The sequence below is a fragment of the Dipteris shenzhenensis genome, chromosome 17, assembly GCF_047967505.1.
Source record: "Dipteris shenzhenensis isolate YYH24624 ecotype China chromosome 17, Dip_SZ_1.0, whole genome shotgun sequence".
In the NCBI taxonomy this organism is placed as follows: domain Eukaryota; kingdom Viridiplantae; phylum Streptophyta; class Polypodiopsida; order Gleicheniales; family Dipteridaceae; genus Dipteris; species Dipteris shenzhenensis.
Window position 1 is genome coordinate 715179 of NC_141612.1, and position 19733 is coordinate 734911.

General features: G+C 44.5%; 1 protein-coding gene across 5 annotated transcripts in view; it reads right to left on the reverse strand.

Annotated features, from left to right (window-relative positions):
* Positions 1-19733, reverse strand: part of LOC147891500 (Small GTP-binding protein) — a 224393-nt gene that overhangs the window by 49617 nt on the left and 155043 nt on the right. The window lies entirely within an intron of this gene.

The window sequence follows — 19733 nt, forward strand, 5'->3', positions numbered from 1 at the left end:
AATTGAACATTTCTGCAAATGAATATACTGCATTAGGCCATAGCCCACCCTCTCCCCAGCCCTTCCTTGGTGCTGTTTGTGGGCTTCTTGTTCGGCGCCCAAGTTCCATGGTAACAAAAAAACGTGCTTCATCAATTCTAAAATGTTTTGACGTTTTGAAACGTGTCAAAGACAATGAAACGTGGCAGCTTTGCCTCAAAAACAAAAAACCCTGCTATTCATTTTATTCTCATATTTTTTGCCTATTTTGAACCCCTTTAAGTCATATTTATGTGTCTATAGGGTATCAGGGGGCATATTTGGCACTGATTTTCTATACCCCAACAAAACTTCGGGTCTTAGCAGATTGTTTGAAACGTTTCTGGTGACTATGCGTGCAACGCTCCTTGCTCTATCCTCACCCATTATGCTCCGACCTAGCAATTTGTGGCTCCATCCCCAACTTGAGTATAGCCACTCTTTTGCCTCCACTCATGAGTGCACCCCACTCAGCAGCAACAAGACAGTGCCCAACACCTCCAAATTCCATATCAGGGGTGGTGCAACATAATTTTGACTTGGTCAGCAAAAGACGCCTAGAGAATGGAATGAAGGAGACAAAGAGAGAAAGGCCTATTTATGTTTGTAGGAGTCCAAACAGCCCTATGTCAATTTCATCGGTCCAGCCAGTAGACTTGTAGCCTTTAGTTAGGCATCCTGTTTTTGTTCTCCCTTCCATCTACTTTAGAACCCAAACTATCACCAAGTACAATGCAATCGACACGAAGTACAATAACATCAAGGGGGGGAATTTTCCCACATCTTCAACTTAGGAGTTTTGTGTGTGGTCAATAAGGGTTTTCTACCCTGGGATGTCCCCCTCAAATGATTGTTAGTCTTATGTGAGTTTTACCTTGTTAGACCCATGGGAATTTCCCATGCACAGTCATTGTCCAATCTTCCGATTGTAAAAGAAGAGACCAAAGTCGAAGTGAGATCATGTTGGGGTGAGGATGCCCAAATGAGTCTACTGCTGATGCAACTAGAGTGAGTGCCAAGTTGGGATCACGAGTGTTGTCACTAGAGGTGGGCAAGCCATGAAGTTTCCCATGGAGTACTACTAGGGTTGAGGTCATCTATTTGTGGGGGGGTATGATGGAACAAATTGATGTATTGGGGTCAATACCAAGGATTACAAGGCCTATGGTTGTAAGTGTGATCACATGAGTGAGTGTGTGAACACGTGTGTGTGTGTGTGTGTAGGTATGTTTGAGTTAGGTGTGACTGATGATGTATCAGTTAGTAGGTGTGAATGCGTGAATCTAGGAGGGTGGCATGTGATTGATGGATTCATGGAGATGATTGTGGATCTAGATGCTCACTAATGAGCTCACATATGATGTAATCTATGGATGTACCTAGTGTATATATAATGACACTCTTTCAATGAATAAACAAGTTTCATTGTTCATATTGTTGCCTCTACCTTGTCACCATGCCTTTCCAACACTTCCACTTCAACAAACCACCCCCCCACCCTCCGAAACAAACAAAAAAATCCCATGGGACACTGGTTTCTCTATTCTCGTCCACTGCCTTCATGATGAGTTAGAGTTCTAGCTTATCCCAACAGTCATATTAAGACAATGACCTTTGAGTCCTATTTAGACTATTTCAATCATACAAACTAAAAGATACTAAGATTTGGATAGCAAAGAACTTACACGTACTTGACTAACCCAACAAGCAACAGAAGGTCAAGGCTGCTAGGAAGAAAGGAAAATAGGCACTATATCGTGAGGGCATAGTCCTCATCAAGAAGTTTAAATCAAAATCAAAAGACTCTCAGTCTTAAATGGATGTATGGCCAATTGTATCTCTTTTATTTGAGTTTACAATATCGGTAATCTGAATAGCTTGGAGTTGCTTTGCACTCCTTGAGAGTTGCCTTGTGCCCTCCTTAATCAGATGTATTAGTCTTGGGGTTTTTTGTTGTCCGATAGACTTATGGTCTCCTATGGACATTAATAAACTTTCTTTACTTTTGGCCAAAAAGTTCAATGGCAGCAGTTTCCTTCACTCCCTCTACCTTCAAGCTTGCTTCCTCCCACCATATAAAAAGGAGATTGAGCATATAACCCACAAGCTTACGGATAGGGCAATGGTGGGACTCCCTATTGGAAAGTGGGAGTGAAGGAGAACATCATGGAAGAGAGTGTGGGAACCAAATGGAAAAATGTTCCATTGAGTTGAGAGGAAGTCCTATCTTTTATAGAATAGGAGAGAGGTGGCCTAAATCAATGGCACCTCTCCTACATCAATAGAGGTAACTCCTAAATCATAGGAACTCCACAATCATAGGCACCACCCCATGTGGGGGCCTTTGCATTACATCATCACCTGTGTCATGGTCTATGGCACTAAGTGTGCCTCTTCTACACACACACACACACACAGACAACCATGTAACTGCTAGTGGACGCACATATGCACCTAGCAAGCCCTTGATCACACATATCCCAACATACCCCCCTCAAGGGTTTGCCTCTTGCTATGTCAAGGATACATCTAGTCACATAGTTTCACATGCCATCTCATGGTGGTCAAGGATAAATCTATGGCTAGAATCTCATGCTAGCAAAGGTGCCCAAGGGTAAAGGTTTACAAAAATGGGATAGACCAAACACGTATCACATGGCCTACATCATATGGTGACCAAAGGTGTTTTAAAAAAGACAAAACACATAACATTCTTTTTGGAGTACTATTCCAGAAAGAGAACCTCAAAAATATGACCAAGTGATGATAAATAAAGTTCAAAAGACAAAGTGCTCAAAAGGTATAGTCTTTATCTTCTACCACAAAGTTTGATTCTTCATTTGTTGATGGAGTTCTCTCTTCAACTAGATTTGCCATGTTTTTCTTCTTCTCATTGCAAAACTCTCTGAATGATTGTTCTTGCCACAATAAGTGCAAGGATGGATCTTGTAGCAATCTTTTCCAAGATGATTAGTATTTCCACAATGTTTGCATGCCTTGTACTTGCTCTTTGATGAAAACTTTACTGCAAGTGCTTGTGTGTGCACTTCACCCATTCTTGAAGTGTTCTTTCTCTCTTCCTCTTGTAGAGCACTGATGATGCCCTCCAATGTGGGTTGGGAAAGATTCTTCAAGGTAGTCACAACATAATCATAGTCTTGAGGCATACTCTTCAAGAGCACAGCCATAGCATCATCTTCAGTAACTGGAGAGTTAATTGAGGCCAATTGTGTTATAAGACTCCTCAAAGTATTAACATGAGCTGCAACATTGTCCCCGTCCATCTTAAGTTCAAAGAACTTAATTTTCAAATTCAACTTAAAAGTATGAGAGCTAGCACCAAATAACACATCTAACTTATGCTTGGCCTCAAAAGGGGATTCCAAATCTGAAATATGATGCACATAATCATCTCCCAAAAATAATGCAATAATTGCATAAGCTTTCTCTAACCTTTTAGCATCTGCAGGTGTAGTTGAAGAAGAGTCACTTACCTTCCCTTTACCTTTGGTTGTGGTGGATTTACCTTCTTGAGATGATTGATTCCTTGCCTTGACCAAGTCCCACAAATTCCCTTTAAATTTGATTTTCATTTGCCAAGTGTGAAAACCTTTGCCATTAAACTTGTTTATCTTAAAGGTGGCCGTGAGAGGGTCTTACCTTTATGTTTAGGCAGTGTCTGCTCTCATGGCTTATGAGTCTTAACCATAAAAGTGCATATTGCAAGCCATAAAAGCAAAAAATCCTCAACTTTTTGCATCAAAATAATAATATGGTTTATGTGACTTTTCCTTCACAAGTTTTGTTACGTTCCTATTGACATATCTAGGTGCTTGTTTCTTCTTCTTTGCTTTCACATATGAAGCATTGGAAGATGAACAAGAGCTAGGCATTATTAACCAATAATTTTATGTCAATAAGTCATCTCCAAGCTTGCATTAAGCATTCAACAATCAAAAATGCCCAAAACTGACGAGTAAAAAACAGAGTAATTTGGAGGGCTTGATTCAAACTCTATGAAGCATAACTGAGAGCGCTTTTAATGTGCATTCCAAGATCTTATACCAGAGATTGTCCACTTAGGAGGATTGCCCAAAAAACGCGCAGAATTGCTCATGACAGTAGCGCCTTCTCCAACTGGTCTCATCATACATAATCAAATACATCTGGGTATGACAATGAAAACAAAAAAGACTGAAGCGGAGCGAGATCCTCCGTATGTCGTGTCACCTTGGCTGGTGCGTAGCCAGTGATGGGACGTTGGCATCCCTCAAGGGGTGCCGTGCATCTCGGTCTCTTGGATGAGGCTTGACACAAGACCAGAGCCACCATGACTCCCGTGGGATGTATCCCGGGTCTAAACAATGATGGGAGGTCCCTCGGAGTAATCTGTGTGTCCCCTCGATGTCTCGTGTGTCGTGCTACAATTGTCGGGTGGGGGTCCCTGTCACGTGTGCGGCTAGAGACTAGACAATCAATGTCACTTGATGGGAAGAAATCTATGATCCTGATCTGAGAGGTGTCTGATGATGTGGCCAAGCCCCGTCACCTGAGTAAGTACTCTCTGTGTCGGACCCCCTTGTGAATGAAGGTTGCGAGACATCTATGATCTGGGTAGGCGAGGAATCTGGAAAGGAGCCCGGAGCTGTCTCTGAAGAGGCAGTGGTAGCGACCTCGGATCTCGTAGTACACAGGGCACCTGAAAATAAAGTGCTCCTCAAACTCAACCTCCTGACAATCGCACAATATGCAAATGCGATGCTCCCTAGGGATCCCCTCTGCTATGCCGCTCTCTACGCAGAGGCAGTGTGATGATACCCGAAACTGTCCGATGGAGATCCGTAGTGAGTGGGGCATATGAAACTCAATGTACCCCACTGGTGTGATGAATCCCTCCTCCGAAATACGAAGACAGTAATCTCTGTAGAAACTCAGCTTCACTGGAAGCTCCCTCGACTCCAACCAGGTACTAAAGGTGTGTAGCTGCAGAAGATCCTCTCGAATAACCTGGTTGTTGTGTGGCCCGATCGGGATGGTGGGTGGGAGTACCGGAGAGGCATCTATACAATACTGAAAAGCAGGTATCCTATCGATGTGAAACCCTAGTCTCACAAACCATCTGTGAGTCTGTGCATACCAGCATCGCTCATCTCCCTCTGCTGCCAGTGTCATGGAGGAATCGAGAGCCAACCATGCCAACCTCTATCTTCCTGATGTGCAGTCCCCATATGATCTAACCCGGTGTAGATATGTGATGGTCTGAAAGGCTGCATCTAGCTGGAGTGGAGAAGCACTAAACTCGGCCTGAATGATGTGATGTGGTACAGATGGTTTCCCCCGGATCATCCGTGAGAGCATGAGGATCTGCAAGCACTCCACACGTGTCCACTTTATCTGTGACATGTCAAGTCCCCAGCAAGGGCTGCCATACGTACCAGCTGGTTGGACCAAGGAGTCGAAGAGAAGAGCCTTGGTCCGAGGGTCCTGGAGTGGGAGTGGAAGCATTGTCTCTCTAGCCGAGCCAGTGAGACGTATCCCCTACTCAGTCTGGCCTGCATCGCTGTTCTCATCGTGAAGATCGGGCCGGAGAAGATGACCCCCAAGTAAGTGTATGAGGATACGATCTCAACTGGTGACCCACTGAAAGTAAACTGCTTCCGTTGCATGTTTGCTCGAGAGCTGTTAAAGATCATGACCTTGGTCTTGACCTCCAAATCATGGGATAAACAAAAATCATTGTGTCGGCACGGGCAAACGAAGTGAAAATTCAGAGAATACTTGGTGTCAAAGGTGCACCCCAAGTAGAGGATACTTCAGCTCAAAGAGCTATGGAAATGGTCGCTTAATGGAGGAGAACGGAGCTAAGCAAAATCTCGAGAGAAAGAGGGCAGAAATGAAGAAGAAGGTGAAGGGTGGAGAAGAAGATGATGAGGTGGCATATTGAAGCTACAATGGGCTAGGGACTCAAGGAGGCTCTGATACCAAATGTTAGAAAGTGGTAGTGAAGGAGGACATCATGGAAGAGGGTGTAGGAACTAAATGGCAAAATGTTCCATTGAGTTGAGAGGAAGTCCTCTCTTTTATAGAATGAGAGAGAGGGTGGCCTAAATCAATGGCACCTCTCCTACATCAAAGGAGGTAATTCCTAAATCATAGGAACTCCACAATCATAGGCAACCCTATGTGGGGGCCATATGTGGGGGCCATAGTTTTTTCCATACTTTACCATACGCATACGTCATACAAGTACGGAAGTATGACTGGAGTATGGTTCAGCCCCTGGAGCTGAAACATACGTGACCCTAATTTTACCCAAAAAATTTCAGAAAAATATAGATTGATCATTGATCATTGTACACATTAAATTGACATAGAGGTATTAAACTGAAACTTGAAACTTGTATTAATTTTAAAGTCATCACTCATGAGTCGTGATTCATCATTCATGAAAAACTCCAGCCTCCAGAGACCGTAGTCATCTGGATTCTAGATTTTGATACATAGTGTCAAATGATGGAATCATAGATCATAGATCAATCATCAATACTACACCAAAACATCATGATCAAAGGAAGTAGGTACTAGTAACTACACCAAAACATGAAAGGAAAAACATCATAAAGAACTTAGAAAAGGCTGCCAGTGTGCCACAGCCCGGAAATAAAGCATGCATGACAATTCACAACCGATGAGGCTCAAGCCTCAAGCTGCATCTTTATCCTCATCCTCTTGCTCATCCTCATCCTCATCATCATCTGCATCAATGCCCGCACCCTCCTCCTCCTCCTCATCACTATCATCCTCATCTGCCTCGCCATGGAACTCCAAAAGACTAGAGCTGCTTGAAGCTGCAGCAACATCCATCGTTCCTGTAAGTGTAACAATAGGGGCTGCAATGTCTTCTCCCTCTGTATCTGCTTGCCTCGCTAGCAGCCTATCATCATCCTTCTCCTTGTTGATCATTTCTAAGGTCACTTCTATCTTCTCAAATCCCCTTTCCTTGATTTTGGAAATGAGACGCAAATTAGTATGGATGTATACTAATTTCTCGGTATTCTTTGGAAGCAGCCCATTCCTTCTTTTAGTATGGATAAGAGAGAATGTGCCTCTCACAATGAGAAGCACATGTGCCTTGCGAGAGCACTCGAAGAGCTAACCGCTGCAAATTGGGTGTGTGAGCCCCAAATGTCTCCCACCATTTCATCCCTTGGTGCATTCTCTTTTCATCCTTTGCAATCGCACGAGCAAATGTGCCTGACATGGATTTGTAAATATCCAACTCATCACATAAGGTGACTTGGCTGTCAACATCATACTTGGTGCACCGCTCTCTGGCATCCATCCACCCATCGTGCACCTCCTTGTCACTATTTGGATTTTTCTCTCTCCAAATAGGATGGAGAACAAAAGCTGCCGCATGCAATGGAGAACACATCATATCCCACCTGTCAACACACAAGGCTCTAACATCAGCCAGCTTTGAGGATTCAATCCCATCAATAGTTGCCATCTTCTCGACCATCCAATCAGTGAGTTCATATACAAGTCCCATGGTAGCCCCTTCCCTATCAACTAGGCGAAGGATCTTCAAAATAGGTGCACAAAGCTTCACAATGAGTCTTGCATCTTGCCAAAATGAAGCACCCAATATAATAGAAGACACCTATTGTGCTTTCACAGTGCGTGACACCTTCTTCTTGCAATACTCATCACTGACAACCATGTGGCGCAATCCATTGTATACCCTCTCATCCAACAAGTTTGCTAACATGATAAACATGTAAGCAAACCATGTTTGTGATGGCTTCACCAATTCCTTCTTGCTGAATTTATATACATTGCTACCACGGTGTGTTTCCAGGTAACAAATGTCACAATCATGTTAGCATGTACCAACACTAGCTTCACCCATGCAAGCTTTCCAATGCCCTCAAACAAGAGGTCAAGGCAATGGCATGTGCATCTAGTATAGAAAATGTGAGGCCACTCTTCCTCCACCAATTCTCCTACCCGCACACAGTTAGATGCATTGTCCATACACACCTGCACCACATTTTCAGCCCCAACATCAAGAATGGCATCTTTCAGTATCCCAAAGATGTACTCCCCTGACTTATACTACCCACTTGTGTCCACGGACTTCAAGAAGGCTGAACCAAATATGCATGAGACCATGATATTGATTATAGGCCGGCGCCGAGTGTCAGACCAGCCATCACAAGTTATGGTGCAGCGATATTTTTTCCACTTATCCCAGAACTGTAGCATCGCTTGATCTATGCATACTGCTTCATTAGTTAGCTCTGTTGTGCGCAAAACATTGTGGGATGGAGGCTTGAAGGTAGGCCCAACTTAGCCAATGGCATGAACCATCTCCAAAAAATAAGGGCTCCTCACCTTCCAATGAGGAATATCCTCTACAAAGAAAAAACGACGGAAAGCAATGTATGCATCCTTCCGTGCCTGTGACTACCATGCCTTGGCCAAGGCTCCCTTTGACATCTTCTGCTTCTTTTGCTTTGGCTCATATGCACTGACAAATGCATTTCCACTTGCAGTACCACTCACTGAGGCATCTCCCAAATCAGCCACATCTTCAACAAGTTGTTTTGCAGCAATTTTCAGGGCCGCCTTTGCTTGCAATCTTCGACAAGTATCTTTCACATTTTCGGGAGGAGTGGTACACTTGTCAACCCCCAAGCCTGTGAGCCCAAGAAAATGTGCCCTTATACGGGTCGGTCCTCCATCCCATGAATGAGGGCAATATTTACATTTACAAGTGTATTGGCCCTTCCCTAAAGGCTTTAAGGCCTCTACAAATTCCCATTCTGGTCCTTTTTGTCTTCCCATTTGCAGATCTGCAAGCTACAAATTTGCAAAAGAGGGCAAACAAGAGCCAAGGCATTGGGCAAAGGAACAATTTCCAAAGAGGGCTTGAAGCCCTTGCAGGCTGCCCTATTATATGGCATCAACTAAAGAGAGAGCACTTGTTGCAAAACGGGAAAAGAGAGCAGCCATTGCAATTACCTTGATGCTTGGAGCAAGTAGAGCGTAGAGGCAGGCTGCGGGCTGCAACTGTACGGTGACCACTCACCTCCAAAGCAAGTAGAGGCTGCACAAACTCGAGTTTGAAGGGCTGAGGGGAGTCAGGAGTCGGGACTGAAGAAGAGGGCAAAGGGCTGTCTAAATAGGCTCTTGAGAAGAGGGCAAAGGGCTGCCTAAATAGAGGGCAGCAAGGTGCTGAAGAAGAGGGCAAAGGGCTGCCTAAACAGAGGGCAGCAAGGTGCTGAAGAAGAGGGCAAAGGGCTGCCTAAATAGGCTCTTGAGGAAGCAAGGTCAGTGTGCAGGCGGGAGAGTCGGTTCAGGGACGTACGGCCTTTCTTGGGATTCGGAGCCTTCACAAACATGTCGTACGGATTAGAAAATAGGAGCCAAATCAAACTATAAGGTACGGATCCCGAACCCCCCCCCCCAAGTCACGTACGAAAATCCGTACGTATGGCCGTACGGAACACATACAGAAAAAAGGTCCGTACGTGTACAAATGCAACTATGGTGGGGGCCTTTGCATTACATCATCACCTGTGCCATGGTCTATGGCACTAAGTGTGCCTCTTCTACACACACACACACATACAACCATGTGACTACTAGTGGATGCACACATGCACCTAGCAAGCCCTTGATCACACATATCCCAACACTCCCGTCTCGTTGTGGATCATTGCTACTTTTTCAAGCGAGCCCAGCACTGGCACATGACCACATCAATCACATAACCATCTACAAGCATGGAGTATCTTGCTCCGACTTTATAGAGACCGAACTCAAAAGGAACCAGATTTAGTTATGTTCACAGCTTGTTTTCTTCATTCCATGCTAGCTGTTTTCATAGTAAACGACATGAAAACTAGACACTGATATGCCTAGGTTTCCCACCACCTTGAGGCTCCCAAGTTTTCCACAAGAGGCTAGAAGTAAGCTTCGATCAATTAGTGCCCACTTTCATATAGTCATGAATCCTTATGCATGAGGAGGTGCCACAAGTTCAACCATCCACTCTTCCTTCAATGATTATGCTAGAGATCCTCAATGGCAAGGAGATTGGTCAACGAGTGGAGATTGGAGGTCTCACATGACATTGATGATAGTAGATGCATGGACCCCAAGCCTTCCCCCATAGCTTTATTCCCCAAAACCTAATCCATATGCACTTCTCTTAGGCCAAGTGTGGATACTGATACAAAATCACAAGAAGAAGAGAATGCAAGGAGGACCAACAGATGACAGCTAGCATGAGACAAATTGAGTGGACCTCCATGGAGCAATGCTAGGAGTAGGTTATAGCTTTAGCCTCAGAGAGCTGTGCTTCACACTTAGAGTAGGGCCCCCAAAAAGAGCCGACACATCCGACGCATCATTGCACAAGAATTGACTCCAACTCATTTAGATCTAGGTGGGGGACTAGTAGGCCAATCCAAGGGCCTTTGGAAGGTGAATTTGATGACCAGTGTCAACCCTTTGAAACCCTTCATGGCCCAAGGCTCGCTTAGAACCCTCCTAGACACCTCTTGGCTCCCTCTAGAGCACCCCCCGATCTTTCACTCAGGACGCTACCAATCTGCCCTTCCGTCCCCTCACCTCCCTTCGCCCTCCCAAACTTCTCCTTATATGTACCACCACCATTATAGGCAAGGTTATGGTTATGGATTTTGTATTTCTCTTGGGTGTTGACGCATGAGAGGTGCACACTCACTTGGAGCGAGGTGCTTCCATAACTTAGTTGTTGGGATGTTACCTGCGATCGATCAATCGATGAATTCGGTTCGAGGATTAGCTGGAAGTTACACCCGTTTTTGAATTGTGGAGCTCCTAAGGCTGATAGAATGATACGTCCCTGCAAAGATCCCATGACATGTGCTAAGGGATGCAAACTAGAAAACTTTAGTGGCCCCACCCATCAATTTCATTGTATGGTAGTAGTCAACACATTGCCTAACGTTATATTGGACAATTGAATGGGAACATTGAAAATGTTAATTTTCATCTAATATTTAGATGGTTCTGTTGATGCCAAATGAAAAGATCACTTGACTTACTTTATGATCGAAGAGGTAGCCATAGCTTAACGATAGAAATAAATCAAAAAGCGTCAAGAAAGAACCATTGCAAGCATCTCATTTCTCACACATTTTATCAAAGAAGCACTCTTACCTTGAAAAACAAAAATGGATACTTTTTTTTGTCCCCCATAGTTGTAATTCTCATGCAAGTATAAATGAATAAGAAAGTCTTATCGATGTTCTTCTTCTACATAACAGCAAAAGAATTTTATCTTAAATCATTTTATGTGCCCGGTATGCTGCAATGGATCAAGAGGTGGTTCCGATGATGAGGATTCAATGATGCTGACCTGTGGAAAAGTCAAACTGTAGATATGAGTTGCTCACCGCGTAGAGCACGTCTGACGATTTTTTTCGCTTTTTGGATCACCACGAAATTCCCTCAGGATCAAAAGTTATGGCTACCGAAAGGATGGCCAAATTTTGATCCCAAGAGGGTGATACAAAATGATGATGTGGCACAGAGGGTGATGTGGCAGTGGTGGATGGTCACCTGCAGTGTGCTTGTGTGGCACTCAGTGCTTAGGTGGCACTATGATGAATGTGTATGCTTCTTATCTATCAGTGTTAGTGTGTGCATTTATCTCTCTGTCCCACTCTTTCTTTCTACTTTGATAGATTCTCATATTAGCGTTGACATATAAGATGATTTGCTACACATTGCATGCTATTCATCTAGAGATAGGTCAAATTTTGAAGAAAATAGACCTTGATTTTAAATGACATAACCAATTTCTCACTTGGTTCTCATTATCAAGAGAACTCCCAACAAGAGGTTATCACCACTGCTAATACTTATATGCTATTCCTATTTTAGCTCAAGGCTGAAGTATTAAAAAATAATGAAGTTATCTTATACCAAACCTTTTATTTATTTTTTATGCTTTTTCCTCAATATGCAAGCAAAAAATGTTGGGAATTAGGGATTGATTCCCTTTTGGCTCCCATTTCCATTAATATACGTATCACCCTTGCTCACCTTTGGAAAGATCATAAAAGATTAAAGAAAGATGCCGACAATGGCCTTACATAGAAACCTAATTATTGATGGGACAAAGATTTTCTTAGCTTGTTTTGAAATGGAATGATTTACGTCATCATGACATCTTATTCTTAAAGATATATATGCTGTGATTATGGTCTATTGATGTGACTAAGATAATAAATCCAAAAAGATTGTTAATGTGACTATTTATATGTATGATGGGATTAGGGTCTATTGATGTGACTAAAGATAATAAATCCAAAAAGATTGTTAATGCAATTTGACATTCCTAAGGCCATTTGTCCAATGTAATTGTGCTAAGGCCATTTGTCGAATGTAATTGTGCTAATTTACATTTCTAATAAAATCCTTTGAATGGTCCATGCACTATGTTACATGTTCCTAAAGCAACCTTGATAATTGTTTCTAGGAGGTTTCATTTAGAAGTTATTTATTTGCTCTTATCAATAGGATTAGAAAAGATTCAAAGAAATTGATAATTCCCCTCATTGTATCCAAAAAAAGTTCAAAGGCATTAATATTCAATAATTTTATTTTCAAAGGAATTAGTGCTTTCCTCAGTAAAAAACTCAAAGGCATTCATACTTTCCTTCATTGTATTCAACAACAAAGCGAGGAAAAGATCTAAAGTGAGGATAGAATACCTCATTGAATTGTAATTCTTTTTTTTTTGGGGGGGGGTAAAATGCGGGTTTATATTATAAAGTCAAGAAGATGTACAAGTTTTTTACATCAGCAAAAACAACAAAACTCCTTCCCCTACATGGGGAGAGGCCTTACTAAGATCTAAGAGTCTATCTACTGATCTGGGAGGTATTTCAGTTAGCTTCGTCATTTGACACCATGTGGGATACCACCTTGATGACAACTATGTCTGGAATGTGAAGGTAAGGACATGGGCATTGTCATGTCTGGGCATTCCCTGGCGCTTCTCTAGCTTCTCTTTGAAGGGTCTGCATGAATTTCTCCTTAGACATGATTTCATTGCGCACTTTAGCTGATACACTCGTTAGTGGGTCCGTGCCAGACACCGGTCTTTTGTATGAAGGTAGGCTTGTCACAGCTTTCTGCAGTTCAGTAGGGGGACAACTTTTCTATGCTTGTGCATATATGACCCTTTGCATCTCTGCTCTCTCTTTAGGCGCACTAGCAAGTATAGAGATAGGGTCAGGAGAAATAGGAGGAGGATTGTCACATAGACCCTTTTTGGTCTTCTAAAGGGCGATGTGGTAGTGGATGGTCACATGCAGTGCGCCTGTGTAGCACTCAATGCTTCGGTGGCTAACTGGAGTTTCTTGTAGTCTCATAGACCCTTTTAATAGACTGACTTTCTTTCTTCAACCAACCGATTTTGTCAAACCCCCCAAGCCTAGTCTTCCCTTGATACATCCTCTTTCCCTTTACCCGTCCACACAAGAGACATGTGATTCATCTTTGTCAGTATCACCATATTCTTCAACTGCATTGTCGCTTCTTCGATCATGAGGAGCTTTTGCCTAAGAGCTTAAGTTCAGTGCCTTGGCTTGCACAATTATACAAATTCCCTACATCCTTCGAAGGTTCTTCTCAAATATTCCCTAGAAAGGAGAATGCCTTGGGAGCAATTCATCTTTTCCAAAGACCCCTAAGCAAGAGCCAGAGTATTGGCTAGTGGGTAACCCTAGCTTCTTTCAAATGCACAAACATGAGGGGCTCCTCAAGACATTGAACCAATTCTACAAATGTAACTAGGCGATGCAACAAGGGAAGTTTCACTAGAATTTCGATAGGGGTCACCTTGCCAAAATTTGCCCCATGGTTCTTTGTGTGGATTATACGAGGCATCAACCTCCCACACTCCCTTTTTCAGGAGGAGCTCAAAAAGACCATTGCACACATCTAGGCATTAGAGGGTCTCCAATGACATTCGAGAAACGACCTCGGATAGGTCAATTGGTAGAAGCTTCACAGAGACCATGTACTATTTTGATGTAGCCATCCGATGTATATGGGGTTATACAGAGTGGTTTGTAAATTGTGTGTACATACACAATTGTGGCATGATTTACCGTTGTTTATAGATTATGAGATCAAACTAAATGATCAAGGATTGAGTTTGTCGAGGTCCCAGTTATAAGGCTGAAAAGAGACTGGAGACTCCTATGATTTCTTCGTGCTTCGATAAGAATTTTATATAACCTCATAAGACTCGAATATATATCCAAACTTATAATTAAAAATGTTTTTATAGAACAAGCTAAAGAACAAAGGAAAGAAGGGATTTTGTCAACCACTTTTATGAGTGAGAAAATTTAAAAATATTACTCACTTAATAAGCAAAGCTACGCTTATATTCTTATGCTTTGATCATAATTGGCTATAGGGTGTTAAATTGTCTGGGACAATCCACATATGTGGCAGAAGAGATGCATTATAGTACACAATAGGGGAAACCACGACTTAGACACATGGCAAAATGTTAATTATGTGTAGGAGTCTCTAGGGTCAAGGGGCTCATGTTAAGAATGAGTAATTGTGAATCGTGACTTCTATGTGTATGTGTGTGAAGCAGATACTCGTTCATATGCTGAGATGGCTAGGAGGAGATCAATCCTTACATACCTAATGTTTGAGCCCATGGAGAGGATGGAAGATGTGGTATGGCATTACTACGATCGTGCTTTAGATGTTGGCGGAGGTCAAGCCCATGGGAGATCCTGTTGATGTGTGAGGCTGCAACGGTGGCACAAAACCTATGATAGAGTGCTAGCGACGATCAACATGTGTGGTCTGTTGTGGTCTCCTTCGTGAGGTCCTTTGTCCGAGAAGTGCCCTTGTCACACCCGTCAACCTTGGTGAACATGGAGAGAAAATCCCTGACCCTAATCTGTGTATCGACCCCCTGGCAAGTCTATCACGTCTCTTGCTCTCAGCCTCGGCTCTACCATGTCCCTAGGCCCTACTGATCCATGCTATCTAGCCAAAAGAACAACGTTTTCATGCCCTAAGTGGAGTTCGGCTATGCACCAGTGTAACCAAAAAACGTGTTTCTAGAATGCGAAACACTTAGAAAAGTTTTGCAGAAATGGGCGACACCACTGCATTGGGCAAAACGCCCTAGTACAGGTTCACTTGTGTCTTGACTCTTTCGAGAGTGCTCAATGTGTATATGCCTATTTGAGAAAGAAAGAAAGAAAGAAAGAAATTTTATTAGAGCCTTCGGAAGACCGATGGGTCTATGAGACTAAAAGAAAACCTGATCCAATTCACAGTAAAGGTGGAGCTACTGAAACGAGCATCATCACCCGTGCTGAATCCCAAGTCTGATCATACATAATCAAATACATCTGGATGTAACAATGAAAAGAAAAGGACTCGAGCGGAGCGGAATCCTCCGTATGTCATGTCGCCCTGGCTAGTGCATAGCCGGTGATGGGACGCTGGTGCTCGTCAAGAGGTGCCGTGAGTCTCGGTCTCCTAGAAGAGGCTCGACGCAAGACCAGAGCCACCGTGACTCCCGTGGGATGTATCCCAGAGTGATCGGTGTGTCCCCTCGATGTCTCGTGTGTCGTGCTACGGTCGTCGGGTCGAGGTCTCTGTCACGTCTCCGGCTAGAGACTGGACGATCAATGTCACTCGATGGGAAGAACTCTGTGATCACACTCTGAGAGGTGTCTGATGATGTGGCCAAGCCCCGTCCCTTGAGTAAGTGCTCTCTGTGTTGGACCCCTCGTGAATGAAGGCCACGAGGCATCTCTGATCTAGGTGGGCGAGGAATCTGGAAAGGAGCCCGGAGCCATCTCTGAAGAGGCAGTGGTAGCGACCTCGAATCTCATAGTACACTGGGTACCTAAAAATAAAATGCTCCTCCGACTCAACCTCCTGATAGTCGCAGAATATGCATAAGCGATGCTCCCTAGGAATCCCCTCAGCTCTGCCGCTCTCTATGCGGAGGCGGTGTGATGATACCCGAAACTATTCGATGGAGATCCGTAGTGAGTGAGGCATATGAAGCTCAGTGTACCCCGGTGGTGTGATGAATCCCTCCTCCGAAATACGAACACAGTAAACTCTGTAGAAACTCAGCTTCACTGGAAGCTCCCTCGACTCAGGTCCTAAAGGTGTGTAGTTGCAGGAGATCCTCTCAAATGACCTGGTTGGTGTGTCGCCCGATCGTGACGGTGGGTGGGAATACGGAAGGGGCATCTAAACCGTACTGAAAAGGAGGTATCCTATCGATGTGGAACCCTAGTCTCACAAACCATCTGTGAGTCCGTGCATACCAGCATCGCTCGTCTCCCTCTGCTGCCAACCTCATGGAGGAATCGAGAGCCAACCATGGCAACCTCTGTCTCCCTGATGTGCAGTCCCCATATGATCTAACCCGGTGTAGTATGTGATGGTCTGAAAGGCTACATCTAGCTGGAGTGGAGAAGCACTAAACTCGGCCTGAATGATGTGATGTCGTACAAACGGTTTCCCCTGGATCATCCGTGAGAGCATGAGGATCTGCAGGCGCTCCACCCGTGTCCACTCTATCTCTAAAATGTCAGGCCCCCAACAAGGGCTGCCATACATACCGACTGGTCGGACCAAGGAGCCGAAGAGAAGAGCGTTGGTCCAAGGGTCCTGAAAGTGGGAGTGGAAGTATTGTCTCTCTAGCCGAGCCAGTGAGGTGTATCCCCTGCTCAGTCTGGCCTGCATCGCTCGTCTCATCGTGAAGATCGGGCCCGAGAAGATGACCCCCAAGTAAGTGTATGAGGATACGATCTCAACTGGTGACCCACTGAAAGTAAAAGTAATAACTTCCGTTGCATGTTTGCTCAAGAGGTGTTAAAGATCATGACCTTGGTCTTGCCAAGGTTGACCTCCAAATCATAGGATAAACAAAAAGCCTGCACTGCATCTAGGTGTCGCTGGAGCCTCTCGGGTGTGGACGACAAGAGTGCCACATCATTTGCATAAAGAAGAATCCTGATGATGATCCTGGCAAGTGAGCAACCGGTCTCTCCGAACGCCCCGATGAAAGTCTCAAGCTCATCGATGTAGAGGCCAAACAAGGTCACTGATAAGGGACAACCCTGTTTGACCCCTATGGTACTCAAGATCTCATCTATCCAACTTGCGCCTGTCCGAACTCGGCCTAAGACTTTCTCATACAGTGCCATGACTGTCGAGATGATCTCCTGATCAAATCCTAGTGTCTGTAGGCGTGTGATGAGACAAGCTCGATGTACTGTGTCAAAGGCTTTGCGAAAATCCACAAAGCAGCAATATACCCTCTCCTTCCGTGATCTGGCCTCCTCAATGATACTCCTGAGTGTGAGTATGTGATCCATAGTCCCATGGTCTCGCCTCAAATCGGCTTGACCTTCTGCTCTGAGCCCTCTCATCTCTGCGAACAGGCTGACCGACGCATCCAATACAGCTGCATAGATATTGGACATCACATGTCCAATCATCATAGTCCTGTAGTTACTCGGGTCCATGGGATTCCCTGCCTTGTGGATGGGGGTGATGGTGTTGAGTGTCCAAGTGCTGGGGAAGCTAAGGCAAACAGCGTCATTGAATAGCTTTGCTAGGATCGGGGCTAATGTGTCGATCCCATATGCGATAAACTCAGTGCATAGCCCCTCGTGATCCTCAGCTCAACCATTGTGCAGTTTCAATGTTGCGTCCTTGACTCCCCCTCTGGTGAACAATGTGCAAGTCATGGGGTGAGGTGTGTGTGAGATCTGGAGTGGGCTGGTGTGGGACATCATAAAGATGGTGTGCATATGTGTGCCAGCTCTCGTGTCGATGAGGGGTGATGGAGACCTACGCTCAAGGAATCTCAACCAAAAATCCTTGAGTTGTTGCTGTACAAGATGTGCAGTAGCTCCTCCTCATTTCGATGAAGAAATGCCTACTTCTTCCGACGTACAAGATGTTGGTACTTGTGTACCGTGTCTGGTGTGTTCGGGAGGTGACATATGGCTTCAAGTCGGAGCTGTCGGCGATAAGCCTTGCACTCCGCATCGTACCAATTGTTGCAAGGTACAGAACCAAGAGGTAGTGGTCTAGTGAACCATGTGATGTGGGGAAAGATTTGGAGGGCAGCCTCGTGGAGTGTGCGACTAATCAAGGCAGCACGGTCCTCTATGAGTGGTATGTGATCGATGTAGGTTAGGAGTCTGTTTAGGCGTCCAGAGTAGGCCGGTGAGAGGTTGTGATCAAAGTGTATGTCGTGGTAGGTATCGTGCTTCCTATGTGGTGAGAGCTCTTTTGAGAGAGAGAGAGAGAGAGAAAGAAAGAAAGAAAGTTTATTAAAGTCTGCTAAATACCGATGCTGTATAGACACAGTCAATGATAACATAGTACATGTCCACCATAATCATATACAGCCATTCTGGCTTGATCATCATCATGTGGAGACACAGTTGGATCCAATACAATACAACAGGCATACAAAACATTAGGATACACCCAATGACAGATTAGGTAGTGTAGGTAATAAGCCCGTAATGGATTATTGTTTGCAATCTGGATGAGTAACTTGTCGTGCCCTCTTGACCGCTACTCAACGTCTGACGAGGGCCACTCTAACCTCGGTCGACTGCACCCCAAGTTTGAAAATAGAGGAGATGTCAGTGAGTGTGATCTCTATGTCTGTCCTCTGCCGGGTGTGGCGCTTCTTGGTCTCAGGGGTCTCTACTTCTCTTGCTAACCGTGGCAGGATAGCAACCTACTCTGCTTGGAAGAACTCTGTGATCATACTCTGGGATGGGCCGGCGGGCACGGTCCCTTGCTCCTGTCTCCTCGATCCGATGAGATGATCTCTATGTCAGACAGCCTCGTGAATAAAAGCTACCAAGCATCTCTAATTTGGGTATAGGAGGAGTCTGGAGAGGCCCTCGAATCTCTCTCTCAAAAGGCAATGGTATTGTCCACGAATCTCAAAGTAGACTCGGCAACGGAAGAAAAAGTGCTCCTCTGACTCCACCTCATGGCACTCACACAATGTGCAGATACGACTCTCCCTAGGTATCCCCTCTACTCGTTGGCTCTCGATACGAAGTTGGTGCGATGACAAACGTAACTGTCCAAGGGCCATCCTAAGTGAATGTGGTAAGTTGATCTGGGTATACCCTGGTGGGATGATGAAACTCTCCACTGAAATGTGCAAGACGTGGTCCCGATAGAAACTGAGCTTCACATGGAGTTCTGCCTATGCTAACCAAGTCCTGAATGTCTGTAGATGTAGAAGATCCTCCCAGATGATTGGGTTGAATTCATTGCCCCGGAACAGGACCAATGGAGCGTCAATGTTGCACTGGAAGGGTGGCAGCCTATGTATATGAAAACCAAATCTCTCAAACCACCCGCATGTGCGCACGTACCAACATTTCAGATCACTCTGAGCTCCTAATACCATAGAAGATGCTGTTGCCACCAACCAAGGTAGCATGTGTCACCCTCATCACCTTGAGAAAGAAAGAAAGAAAGAAATTTTATTAGAGTCTTCGGAAGACCGATGGGTCTATGAGACTGAAAGAAAACCTGATACAAATCACAGTAAGGGTGGAGCTACTGAAACGAGCATCATCACCCGTGCTGAATCCTAAGTC